The sequence below is a fragment of the Malania oleifera genome, chromosome 5, assembly GCF_029873635.1.
Source record: "Malania oleifera isolate guangnan ecotype guangnan chromosome 5, ASM2987363v1, whole genome shotgun sequence".
Taxonomy (NCBI): Eukaryota; Viridiplantae; Streptophyta; class Magnoliopsida; order Santalales; family Ximeniaceae; genus Malania; species Malania oleifera.
In genome coordinates, this window is record NC_080421.1 from 30,196,811 (window position 1) to 30,211,914 (window position 15,104).

Here is a 15,104-nt window from a genome sequence, read left to right on the forward strand (position 1 = left end):
CCACAACCATACAATCAACCAAACCAACAAATCAACCAAACAATTGATTTACCAAGCACAAGTCAATGTATGCACTGCAGCACTATCAAGATTAATTCAAAGATAGATTTTAATGCTTGCAAGGTTCAATACTTAAAGTAAAAATTAAGAATGTATGCTTGCTGATAATAAGCCATGTATTAATGGATTTGATTCAAGCCCTGAGGAGAAAGAATTTGATCTTTCTTTATGATAACCAATATAACATTCACACTCTTTCCAAAATTTGATTTCAAATAATCCTTCAGTTAATAGGTTTTTGGGTGTTAACCAATCGACGTACTCCTTTACGGTTTTCGCAAATTATTGTTCAACCAACGTACTCCCTTTTGGTTTCCGCAATCCCAAAAATAAATTAAACTTCAACTTATTTAAAATCCAATCCACGTAGTTTTTATGATTAAGATATATAAATCATCTATACAAATAATCTATGCTGAAAATAAAGAGAGTAAGGGAAAGAGAGTGACACCACAATTTTTACGAGGTTCAGCTTATCCCCAACCTATGTCCTCGTCTTTGGCAATCCACCAAAGGATTCCATTATACCAGTTCCTTTATGGGTGGAACAAAACCGTTACACACTCCTTTAATAGGTTAGAGTAATCACCTCTCCAAGAAATACCATACGCTTGGGCACTTCTTCAATAACTTAGAGTAATCACCTCTCCAAGTGATACCCCATGTTTAGGCAACGATCCAACAAGCTGGAATCGTCCAAGAACTACAAGAAATACAAAATAATTGCTGCGTACAAGAACACTCTCTCAAAGAGCATATTAGTACAAATTTAAAGCTATATACTTCAAAGTATTTCAATATGAAATTGAAATTGAAGCTCAAGGGAATTTATCACTGATTAATTCTTTCAATGATTGAAAGATTCATAGTTGAAGCACAAACTTAGTGATTGAAAGTCAGCAATAGTCAGTGGAATTCGTGAGCAATATGTGAGCAAGATATCCTTTGAAAGATAAGAGCAATTTAGAAAGTTTAAGAGCTGAAATTGATGCTTTGGAATAAAATCAATGGCCTTAGGGGCTATTTATAGATTTAGAAAAGCATTTAACTTGAGCCTCAAGTTTACTTGGAGTAGTGCCCAAGTTTTAGATAAGTTTGAGCCCCAAGAAATCAAATTTTAAAAACTTTCCCATTAGGAAAATTTGAATTTTATTGCGTGGCAGCAGCTTGTCACTTTAGGTCAGGCACCTGTCAATTTAAATCTTAGTTTAATTTGAAAGTCAGTAAGGTGGCAATCACCTTGAAAAACACATTCAGGCTTCTCAATTTACCTCGTCAGACTTCTGTCAATGTCTAATTAGTCGCCTGATGACCTTCTATCTATCCATCTTAAAAACCATTAAATATGTCAGCCTATTGAGGGTGTTCAGTCAGGCTTTTGTTTAGTTCAAAATGCTGTTTTTAAGATTTCTTTTTCAAAAACTCCTTTTGCTTCTCGAATCTTGAAATTTTGTTTTGTTTACTTAAAAAAGAAATATTTTCATATTGGTGTATACTTGAAGTACTTACATAAAGACTTCTTATGACTTTAGACATTCTAAGTGCTTGAATCTTCATGCTTGTCTTTCTTTGAGCTCTCTTGCTTTCCTTTTCTTTGGTTCTCTTGCTTGTCTTCAAGCTTTGATATATTTTAAACTTTTAGCAAGTCCTTTTGTAACATCCATGCTCTCATGTTCTTCAAGCTTTATTTGATCATCTTTGCATCCATGCTTTGACTCTTCATTGTGATCATTTTACTTTGTATTCTAAAATATCATTACTCAACCAAATATGTTATGTTTCTCTTGTTTGTTGGCATCAAAACAGGATGTTAAGTCTTGCAAGGTTATATATATATATCATAATGGCTGGATAAAATGTGAAAATTGGCTAAAGCATGATCTAGAAAATCCACTTCTAATTGGACAAGGCATCTTTGCTAGGTATGTATTTTTAAATGTTTAACTTATACTTAAATGTGAAAATCTAATGTTAAGCATACTTTGTCGATTGCATAAGACTAAGATTTAGGAAATAAATAATATGTTAAGCATCATCTAATCCTAAACTCATCTTGGAGCCTTAAATGCCTAATAAAATTTTTAGTCATCTCTCCAAGTTTATGCTTTGTTGATCATAACTCCTTATTCTATCTAGTGCTAATAAAAAGTCATCCTCCTTGTAATCAAAATCAGAGGCATCCATTAGGGGATTGTTCCCTTTCAGTTCAAAATACAATTCCTCTAATCTTGGTTCACCCATATCCTCCATAGGAACTCCTTGCCAAACCACAATCACATCTGATAAAGTTCCATCCATCCATCCATTGGCTAGTATTCTTGCTCCTTTGTATGATCATATTTGAAGGATACTTTCCATTCTCTAAATAGCATTGTTCACAATATTCATATACTCCTAAATTCCTTTTGATAAGATGGTTTGGACATATTCACTTGCATTAAAATATTTTGAATCATGTCCACTCATAATAAATACTCTCCTGAACTAAATAATAATTTTATTTGTCGAGAATATTTAAATCATCTTCACAAGCTCTCAAACTTTAAATCAAATAATTTAGAGCTTTATCTTTGTGAACTAGGTTAAATGGCTAATATAACTGCTATAGGTTTCAACATATATGGAAGCGCAAATAACTGAGAAACCTATGAATGAATTTTAAAATTGAAAAGCCATTTGAACTTGGACCTCTTACGTATTGAAATTCATAAGAGAAGAGGCATTGTTGGCTTATGACATTGAAAGAAACAATCATTGTGACTTTTTGGTCCTCTAAGCCTAATCATGTAAAGCCGAGTATGTATCATTGAAAATCTTAAAACCTTGGCTAAAGAATTTGAAAAATAGAAAAAGCATGATTTGGTTGTGTGCTTAACTCAGGGGGAATTCATCTTTCACAACTATTAAATTAAAATGCTCTCATGATCATATTTTATATGCCTTAATGAATATCAACACTGTACTGAATGCAAATCTATCCATTGCTCTTTACTATTTATATTCTTTGATGGATAAATTAGTTTTATTTAATTAATTACTGCTACCTAATTGCATGCTTAGTTTAAAATGCCTCCTGCATGGCGGATGTAGTGGGTGTGAATTGCATGTTGGTAGTGGATTATAGGTTGTTGCTTGCCGTATATGAATATTTTTTTGAGAATAACCATTTATCAGGTACAGGTTTTATGGGAAAATGTCCAATTTACAAACGACCTGCTGCCAAACTTTCATAAAATTTTTCCAAAATAAATCCTTGTGCCAAAGATGATTATGTTAAAGATAAACGTTAAAATGTTTTTGAAAGGATGAGTGCAAATCAATTGAATATTAAATTTCATCCTCATATAATCATAAAATATTTAGGGGAGCTAAGCTCCATCCTTTGAGAAAGAGCATAAAGAACTCATATGCATCATACTTTACTTGTTGAATATTGAGGCTCTTCTAAGAACTCTGAACATCATATCCCGCTCTTAAAGCCTTATGAACATATATGGATTGTTCTTGGTTATGAACGTCATTGCATACCTTAATACATACTCTCTGATGCAATGGGGAGACTCTACTGATCAAGTGATAAAGATTCCTTATACTCTTGACATGCTTTGCGAAATCAATCTTGATGAGTATAAGTGGTTTATTTCATCTAAGCTATAATTCAAATCGATAGGGGGAGCATCCAAAATCAAATCTCTATCTTATTATGCTCACCAACTTGTTTAACTTAGATTTGTTTTAAACTCACTGTGACATGTGCTTATTTGTATTGTTTTTTCTGAATATGTTTAAATGAAAATATTGCTTTGCCACAAGGTCTGTGTTTCTTTTGCCATATGATCTTGCATGTGGTTGTTAAATTTTTTTGGGATCTATATGTGTTGGCTTTATGGGAAGTCAGCAATCAACCTTGTTGCGAGAGATCGTAGTGGTGGGCCCCAACTTGACAGTGCTTCGCGTGCCAGCCCGTCGATACCTTTGCTTGGAATTGGTGCAGCCCTCATGTCCACCTGACGCTTAGTGCGGGGCTCTAAGATGTTGTTTAAAGGAAAAAAGTTGCGCCCGTTCTACCACCAATTGGTTTTAGAAGAACTGGTAGCGCTTGATCCTAACAAGTGGTATCAGAGCGAGGTCACGAGTTCGAGCGCTCCCTGGGTAGCTGCTGGGGGGTGATTGTTGGCTTTATGGGAAGTCAGCAGTCAACCCTATTGTGAGGGATCATAGCAGTGGGCCCTAGCTTGACAGTGCTTGACGTGCCTGCCCATCGACACCTTTGCTTGGAATTGGTGAAGCCCCTCATGTCCACCCAACGCTTAGTGCAGGGCTCTGCGCTGCTGTTTAAAGGAAAAAGTTGCACCCCTTCTACCACCAATTGGTTTTAGAAGAACCGGTAATGCTTGATCCTAACAATATGGTTTTCCTATTTTGGTTATAGTATGAAATTGTGCTTAAATGCTAAACTAGAATGACAGTTGCTTGCTTACTTTAAATTAAAATTTTTTTTGACAAGCAACCCCCAGTACTTTAAGTAAACATCATAAGGGGGATATATATATATATATATATATATATATATATATATATATTAATACTTTATGGCAAGAACTAATTTCAAAACTAAATTTTTTTCTTTTGCCTTACTATTATAATATACATATATGTTTTTAAAATTGCATAGCTGGTTCGGTAGCTTCACATAAAAATGCATGCAAACTAGTTAGACTGTGTTTGTGCTCAAACCAACAATTTGCTATTATATGCCGTGTGCTTTAAACTCAAATCTTTCATGGGTCTTATGATATATTTCAATTGTAATGGTTTGTGCATATTTATAGTTTAATTCAGTTTTCATGTCGTTAAAATCATTTATATGACCAGTTATATTGTTTGTGTGCTTAATTGCCATATTTTTCAAAAACAGTTATATTTGTTTTCATGCCCTTTTTGTTGTTGCCAAAAGGGGGAGAAGTAGGCAAAGTTGGGTAATCATTACATGTTTGAGATTTAAAAATCTCTTTATGCATATTCTCAGGGGGAGCCTTTCTTGGATGTACCCACATTTGCATAAAGTAATTGTCATCATCAAAAAGGAGGAGATTATTGACCTTATGGGTCATATCCCATTTTGATTATGATGAATACACTAGTATTTAATGTTTGTTAAGTTTGTGTGCAGGATCATTTTGACAAAATCATATAGCGGCGTATGGTGATTTGAAGAAGAAGAAGAAGTTCCAATTTGTTTATCTTCTTTGTAATTTTATATTTCATTCAATTTGGGTCTATAATATTTATTTGGACAAAGGTCTGTAATAATCAATGCATATCATGCATATAGGAACCATAAGCTCAAAAGGGCCTTAGAAAAGACCCTAGGTCCTTACACTAGCACTTAGTAAAGTTTCCATTTTCATATATTCTTAGGAAAGTTTCCATTTTCATATATTCTTTTAGGGGAAATCATTTTTCAAAAATAGGACTTAGATGTTAAAATACTAAGGATTCGGGAGACTGAACCTTGGCATTGAAAATGTCTCGGTCGACCGAACCAAAATGAACTTAGTGTTCACGGTCAATTGAACTTCTATTAAGGATTTTTCCAACAACTTGGGCGCCCGAACAATTACGTTCAAAATGCCCTCAGTCGACCGAAAGTGTAAGTTCGGCAGACCGAACTTGAGGTCAGGTGACTAAACCTCAAGCAGGTCGGAAAATCGCTTTGGCCAGCAGACCGAACATATTTTCAGGCATTCGAACATGAAAAATTTACTTTTAGTCATGTGTCTATTCGGGCGACCAAAGCTCTCGGGTTCGCCAAATTTTACCGTGGGTTAATAAGTGTAAATTAGGGTTAATTAACTTAACCATGTTTTAAATAATACTAATAATTCCCCTTATGTCTTCAACGGTCAAAATATTGGGCATCTCTATATATATGGGTTCATTTGCAAGATCAATGCAGAATTAGCAACTTGATTAAGAGTAAAATTCTCTGAATTTTTGAGAGCATATTTTTCAAATACCAAACCCATACACACACTCATTGTTATTCTTTTGATAAATCAAACCTAGTGAGAGTGCCTTTGAGTGATTCTATATTATTCTCACTTGCTTAAACTCTCATTGTTTGTGAGAGTGTGATTGTTTTTGGATTGAGAGTTTAGCATAAAGTCTTCTTCTCAGATTTAATTAATAAATCTATTGTGTGGGAAAAATTTGTAGCTTGTGGGTCTTAGCATTATTATTGTAGGACTCCTAAGCTTGTATTGTGATTTTTGAAGCAAAATATTTTCTATAAGCTTTTACTACAAATATCTCTTGTGCTAGAATTTTGGGAAAATCATTCTTGAGATATTCTGATTACACTTTTGGAAAAATTTTGAAACCCTACTTGTGATTGAGATATATTGATACACAGTTTCAAAGATAGTTTGAGAATACACTCTTACTCTTGATTGACTATTGACATTAGATTGAGTGTTATCACACATATTGCACTGAGCTTATAGTTCCTATCTTATTTATGTGAATTGATTGATATTGGTACAAATACGCTTGTTCGAGAAGCACATACTTTGTACACAAAATTATATTTTGAATTAGCTGTATTCCAAGCATGGTCTGAGAGGGTTTGATCTAACTTGTAAGGATCGGTAGGGCCTTCTCCGTCCCGTAACGAGAGTTTGTAAAGGTTGAGGTCAACCCAGGTGTAATTTGACCTAGTTGTAACCGATGCCGCTCTACCCGTTAAGTGAGCAATAGTGGTAATCCTCGAGCTTGCGAGCTGAAACAAGGATGTAGGCAGTATTGGCTGAACCCCGATAACATATCGTCCGCGTACTTTATATTTTTGCAATTTATTTTTTGCACTTTTATTTTCAGCACATGTATGTTGTATGCTTGATTTATTATATGTTGTACACGTGTTGATTGGGTTTACGATTATATAGACAGGCTCTAGGTTGTGTTACTATTGTTGGATTAGTTAAACTTAGGAACAATTTTTAAATCTCCAATTTAACCCCCCTCTTTGGATTACACCAAAGTGAACACTTCCCATAAGAGAGATTCCACATGTCATTAACCTTGTTCCTATTTCATCTCTACCTAATTTACCACATCATAAAGTGAACCCGAGAGAACATGAGAAGTTGATGAAACAAGTGAATGAACTAAGGGAACGTGACTTTATTCAAGAGAGCATAAGTGTATGTGTCGACCCTACTTCCCTTACTCCCAAGGAAGATGACACTTGGATTACATGCATCAATAATAGAGCAATCAACAAAATTACCGTCAAGAATAAGTTTCTCAAAACCATTGTTTCCGATAGAGATGTGAAGCTCATAGGTTATTTTTGGAAAACCTTGTGGGTCATGTTAGGAATCAAACTTCAGTTTTATAGTGCTTACCAACCCCAAATTGATGGGCAAACTGAGGTAGTTAATAGAAGCTTAGGTGACCTATTGAGATGCCTAGTAGGTAAGAACATAGGTTCGTGGGTTTGTGTCTTCCTATGGTTGAATTTGCACTTATTAGTTCAGTGAATAGAACCACATGATTGAGTCCTTTTCAGGTTGTCACTAGTTACCATCCTACGAAGCCCATAGATCTTATCTCATTACCTCCACATGTTAGAGTGAGTGAACAAGCTAATGCTTTTGCAAAGCATATACATGATCTACACTCTGAAATAAGAATGAAAATTAACTTAAACAATGAGCATTATAAATCGAGTGTTGATATACATCGCAGGTTTTAAGAATTTTCAGAGGGTGATATGGTTATGACCCGTATTCATCTCGAGCGGATTTCTGTAGGAAAGGTAAGAAAGTTGCATGCTAAAAAGATGGTTCCTTTCAAAGTTTTAAAGAAAATTAGTTCTAATGCTTACATGCTTGATATTCCTATTGATTTTGGCAAAAGAAATGTATTTAATGTTGAGGATCTAACCCCTTTTCTTGAAGCATCTTATTTTGTGGAGTCATCCAATACAAACATTGCAAGTGATTCTACTCCATTCCCCACTCCTCATGAGCATGAAACCCCAAAATTGCCTTTGCCTCCACTTTTACCCATACCAATGAACCTTGATAAGATTGATGAGATCTTGGATGATAAGACTACGTTGACACGAGCAGGATCATACCAAAAATTCTTGGTCAAGTGGAGAGGCAAACCACTTTTCGAGAGGAGCTAGCTTTTTAAAGAGAACCTCCTTCACCTCAACCCAGAGTTGTATTCTTAGTACATCACTTCTTATTCTTTGGAGAAGAATTATCATGGGCCCGAGAGAGATGATGGGATCAACATGCCTTACCTATTTCCTTTGTTGACATAGTGATACATGGATGACATTCCGATGTCCAATCCTTTGCTAACGTGGTACCACATGGACGAGCTCCACATGTCCAGTTTTGTTCATAACTACTTTGTGGGTAAGCATGGGATCATTTGAAGATTTTGATGGAAGACCTTTGTTGAAGAATTTATTATTTTGTTTATATTGTTCTTGGATATGTTATTTCGAGGACATTAGGTGCTTGAAGACTCAACGGGAAGTAGTGAAGCAAAATTCAACTCAAGACCTATGTGGGCCCCACACGGGCTTATAGGCCCCACATAGATTTGACTTTCTTTTGGCTTATGTCTTTACATTTAATTTGTAATATCGTAAGACAACTTAGCTTACATGAGTTTTTAGTAAGTTGTGAGAGTCATTAATGTGTCTAGTAAGTTGGTGTATTTATTATTTGTGTCTCCCATGCTTGTGTGGGAAGTGTAAGTTAGTAATGTTTTGTCCCCCCATACTAGCTAAGCGTGTTACACTACAAAAAAATAAAGTTATTAGTGATGGTTTCAAACCATCACTAATAATATAAAACTGTCTCTAATTAGTATTAGTGATGGTTCAATCAGTATTAGTAACAATTTTAAATTAGTCGCTAGATCTGCGGTGACTAATACTTATTAGTGATGAATCTAGAAACTGTCACTAATACTCCACTTTCAGTGACGGTTTTATGCTGTCACTAAAAGCCTAAGACCGTCACTATAAAATCTAAATCGTCACTAAAGCCCAAGTATTAGTAACAACTTAATAATCGTCACTAAAACTCTACTATTAGTGACGGTATTTAAACCGTCACTAATGCTCCCTAGGCAAGCCTTTAGTGATGATTTAACAATTGTCACTAATAATGGCCTATTAGTGACGGTTATTAAACCTTCACTAATACTGGGGCTTTAGTGACACTTATTAAACCTTCACTAATACCTGGGCTTTAGTAACAATCTTGAGACGAGAGCAAGTAGATTTTATAGTGATGATCTTAAACTTTTAGTGATGGTTTAAAAACCGTTACTAATACTTCCCCCAACTATTATTAGTAACGATTTTTCAAACCGTCACTAATACTTTGAAAGAATTAATTTTCTTTTTGAAAATTCCTGTAAAAACCTGTTATTACATTTTAGCATACATAAACTTAGACCAGAATTACTAAAAGATTCATTCATAAAATATTCAAAATTAGAATACAAATTGTTCAAAATTCAAATACATACAAATACAAATTCAAATTAAAATATACAAATTAATTCCATTCAGATAACAAAAAATACAAGAAAATTCAAAAGTTGTGGGCATCCGACTATAGTGCCTGATGTCGTCGTAGTGTTGTCATAACTGCAAACCCTACAAAATGATAATCATAGAAAAAAATAGTATACAATATTTGAACATATATGTATATACTATAATTAAAAATGATTTGATAGCATAATGATCGAACATTCGGACATAGTTAAAAAAAAAATGATACAATTGTAAATAACTAAGTTTGATCAGTCAGAATTCACCCCACTCAGTTCGGACCTCGTATGCCCGAATTGTAAGCTATGTGCATAAAATGAACTAAGTTACAAAGCTTGTTTGTATTCTAACTTTACTTCTAAGTGGGAAAAAACCTCCTGGGGAGGAGTTTTTGGGCACCTTCAGCTTCGATACGTCTAGGTCAATGTGACGGACGTGTCGGGACTGACGCCAATCATTTTAGACCTCGTATGCTCGAATTGGACTCTTGGGTGCTTAAAATGAACTAAGTTTACTATGTTTGTATTCAAATTTTGGTTCTAAGTGGGAAAAAAGCTCCTGGGGTGAGGCTTTTTTGCACTGTTTGCTCCAACACATCCAGGTCAATGTGATGGATGTGTTAGGACTAACCCCATTCAGTTTGGACCTTGCATACCCGAATTGGACACCTGAGTGCTTAAGATGAACTAAGTTTACTATGTTTGTATTCTAACTTTGCTTCTAAATGGGGAAAAAGCTCCGAGGGAGGAGTTTTTGGGCACCATAAGCTTCGATACGTCGAGGTTAGTGTGACGGACGTGTCGGGACTGACCCCACTCAGTTTGGACCTCGTATGCCTGAATTGGACAAATGAGTGCTTAAAATGAACTAAGTTTACTAAGTTCGCCTCTAAACGCATAATTTTCAATTAGGGAGGATTTTTTTGGACATGATCAGCTTTGGCATGTGCAGCTCAATATGATGGTTGTGTTGGGACTGACCCCACTCAGTTTAGAGCCTGTATGCCTGAATTGGACGCTTGGGTGCTTCAAATCAACTAAGTTTACTAAGTTTGCCTATAAGCGCATAATTTTTAATCAGGGAGGAATTTTTGGGTACTATCAGCTCCGACATATCGAGCTTAATGTCACAGACGTGTTGGGACTAACCCCACTTGGTTAGGATCTCGTATGCCTGAATTGGACACCTAAGTGCTTAAAATGAACAAAGTTTACTCTGTTTGTATTCTAATTTTGCTTCTAAGTGGGGAAAAGGCTCTTAGGGAGAAGTGTTTGGGAACCATTTGCTCCAGTATGTCCAAGTCAAAGTGACGAACGTGTCGGGACTAACCCTATTTAGTTTGGACTTCATATGCCCGAATTGGACACTTGAATGCTTAAAATAAACTAAGTTTACTAAGTTTGCCTCTAAGTATATAATTTTCAATCAGGGAGGAGTTTTTGGGCATGGTCAGCTCCGACATGTTTAGCTCAATGTGACGGTCGTGTGGGGACTGACCCCACTCAGTTTGGAGCTCATATGCCCGAACTGGACGCTTGGGTGCTTCAAATCAACTAAGTTTACTTAGTTCGCCTATAAGCACATAGTTTTCAATTGGGGAGGAATTTTTGGGTCTCGTCAGCTCCGGCACGTCAAGCTCAATGTCATGGACGTGTCGAGACTGACCCCACTCGGTTTGAACCTTGTATACCTGAATCGGACACTTGAGTGCTTAAAATGAACTAAGTTTACTATGTTTGTATTCTAACTTTGCTTCTAAGTGGGCAAAAAGCTCCTGGGGAGGATGTTTTGGGCACCGTTAGCTCCGGCACGTCTAGGTCAATGTGACAACATGTCGGGACTGACTCCATTCAATTTGGACCTCGTATGACCGAATTGGACACTTGGGTGCTTAAAATGAACTAAGTTTACTAAGTTTGTGTATAAGCGCATAATTTTCAATCAAGGAGGAATTTTTGGGCAACGTCAACTCCGTCGTGTAAAGCTCAATCTCATGGATGTGTTACTGACCCCACTTGGTTTGGACTAGGTATGCCTAAATTGGACATCTGAGTGCTAAAATCCACTAAGTACTTAGGGTTGTGTGAAAGTGAGTCAAGGTGAAGTCTTTGACTCTATGGTACTAGTGCTTGAGTCATGAAAACAGACTTGGCAGATCTAGAGAGGACTTTGATGAAATGCCTGGTGGGCTATTTCATTACAAAGTTCCCTGGTTAGTCTGCATTGAATTCGCTAGTCAGTTCCTGGAAGGTTAATGTTGAAGTTATCAACCATGACAATGGGTGGATAATTTTCAAGTTTTAGAATGAAGAGGACTTAAGCAATGTGTTGCGGAAGGGACCATATGTGATTTTTGGAAGAACTATGTTGTTAAAAAAATGCCTAAGTTGATGAAATAAGTGAATGAACTAAGGGAACATGACTTTATTCAAAAGAGCATAAGTGTATGTGTCTACCCTACTCTCCTTACTCCCAAGGAAGATGACACTTGGATTACATGCATCAATAATAGAGATGTGAAGCTCATAGGTTACTTTTGGAAAACCTTGTGGGTCATGTTAGGAACCAATCTTCAGTTATCTAGTGCTTACCATCCCCAAATTGATGGGCAAACTGAGGTAGTTAATGGGAGCTTAGGTGACCTATTAAGATGCCTAGTAGGTGAGAACATAGGTTCGTGGGATTTGTGTCTTCCTATGGCTGAATTTGCATTTAATAGTTGAGTGAATAAAACCACACGATTGAGTCCTTTTTAGGTTGTCACTGGTTACCAACCTAGGATGGGAAAATATTAGGCTAGGGTTTATCGACGAACGGACTTCTATGGTTCGTCGATGAGGACGCCACTTCGTCGACAAATTTGACCGGGTCAAGGGGGCTATAAAAAGGATTTTTGTTTGCTTCTTCATTAAGAAATCAAAGTATCTCCCCCTCTCTTTCTCTAGAATCAGTGCATACTTTCTCTCTCTCTTCGATCCGTCGCCGTTCGTCGCCCGTCCCAATGATCGGAAGTTACTACGAGGATTAGGGAGCAAATATCTACAATCCTAGCAGAGCTGATTTTTTATCTCGTGAAAAGTCAGGATTCAGTTTTTCGAGCGCCTTGTGATTAAGTTAAGTCAATCTTTTTATGAAATTGAACGGTTTGAAATGTTTATGAAGTAAGTATGTTCAGGTTTTTTGTTAAAGTTTCTAAAACCGACAATTTAAAAGATTTGTTTTCAAATCTACGATATATGTTAAAACTGTTTATGCTATGTTTTCATGGTTGCCTACGGGCTATGTTTTGAAATACTAGAAACTGAGTGGCAGGTGAACGATATGTACATAATATTTTATAACCAAAATGATGAATACTTTGTGAAATACTAGAACTGCTTGTGAAATACAGGATGATGTTTGCAGCCGCGAGGGCCAGATTTATGTTTAACGGCTGTGAGCTTGGTATGATATGATGGCCGAGGGCCAGAAGTTTATATGTCAGTTTTTATGTGAAATGAATATGAAATATGGTCTTATTACTTAAATTGCATGATATGATTTAGGAACTCTGATGGACCATTATGTCAGGTGCATGGTACCATTGCTAGGAATTATATATGTGGTCATGTGCGCCTACACTGTACTGCGAGAGTGGTGTGGGTGGTTTTAGGTGATTAGACTTAGTAGAGGTTGTACCTTACTTAGAAGCCCAAACTTTCAGGATATGGTAGGGCAATCGGAGCATGCAAGAAATTGTGGATGCCTGCGTGGACGGTGTTAGACGTAGATGTATGTTTGACTTTGTCTGGGTTGATCAACCCAGACTTAGTCCAGCCTTTGGGTAGCACAACCCTGACCACGGGGGTTTATGCATGGCATTAGTCTTAGGGAGTGTCTTTTATGCATATTTGTATATTTATGTAAATAATGTTATGTGATTAATGAACTGTTTATGTTAGGCAAATGAAGTAAGTATTTCCAACTATATAAGTACGTATGATGTAAAGATAGCTATTTTTAGTTATATAAAGAATGGACATTTTTTATGTAAACATTAATGCATGCTGCCCACACACTGATATTAACTTGATCACCCTTACTAAGAAGTGTCTCACTTCAATATATAAATCATCTTTCCAGGAAATAATAGGTATCGTGCTTAGCAGTGTTAGGGGGTGAAAGTTAGAATAGTTTTTTTTTGTGAAGATTTGTATGATCTTAGGTGTACATAAGTATGTGGTAAGTTAATGGAAATGTATTATGGTTGTATGGGCCGAACTAGTTGTCCAGTTTTGGGTCGAATTGTAATATGGATGTTTAGGAACTTGTATGTTTGAAAAGACTTAGAACTTTGGTAATGTATGTTTGGTGCATGTTTCATTACTTCTATTGCATCTATGTTTAATGATTATGGTATCAGATACACAAACGTCACTAAAGTAGCACCCCGGAACCACGAGGGGTTTGAGGCGTTACAGGTGGTATCAGAGCCTAGGTTTGCTAGGTTCTGCAGACATTGTCAGTGATAATTACTAGAGTATAGGTTAAGATAAGTTAAGGATAAGAATGGGTAAGTTAGGTCAAGGTTTAGTCTAAAAGCTCTAAGATGATGGTCTTTCGATGGTCTTCTGTGCTTTTCCTGGAATGACGATTTCAGGAAAACCATGGTAAATCCATCGATGGTATTGGTTCTAGGTTGAAGGATTGGGCTCAGAAATTTAGTTTGAGAATGATAGGATGAAAAAGTATGTACGTCGTGTCATCGTTATGATTAGGGACCGATACCTTGGTAGTTTTGCTGTATAAATGTAGAAGTGATTCCTTTAACTGCAAACTTATATATTTCAACTATTAGTCATTCCATATTTGCATTAACCATTATAAATGTGGGATTTCTAAGTCTGTTTCTATCCAATCTTCAGGATGGATCCTAGGGGAAAGGAAGTTATGACTAAAGGGGACAATCATGTGGATACCTCCCGCGAGGATGATATTGAGGCTTTGGCCATGATGCGTAGTAAAGCACAGTAGGCTAAGATAGAATCTCGGAGGGATTCTCAGGAACGGAGTCAGTCAGTGATTGATAGAGGCTGCACGTTTAAGCAGTTTTCTCGGACAAATCCACCGGCATTCTTGGGAGGACCAAACCAGATTGTGGCGGAAGACTAGATTCAGGAGATGGAGGAACTGTTGGATGTGTTGGAATGCACAGAGGAGTAGAAGGTCCATTTTTCCGCCTTCAAATTGGTGGGGGAGGCATAGAGGTGATGGAGATTGGCTAGGCTGGTGGAGGAGCAGTATCCAGGGTATGTATCTATTACCTAGAGCTGTTTTAAGGAGATCTTTTTCAGCAGGTACTTCCCTATTGCTACTCGGGAGGTAAAAGCTGAGGAGTTCTTACGTCTTACCCAGGGGTCCATGGCTGTATAGTAGTATGCGACCTAATTTGTGGAGTTGTCCCGATTCGCTC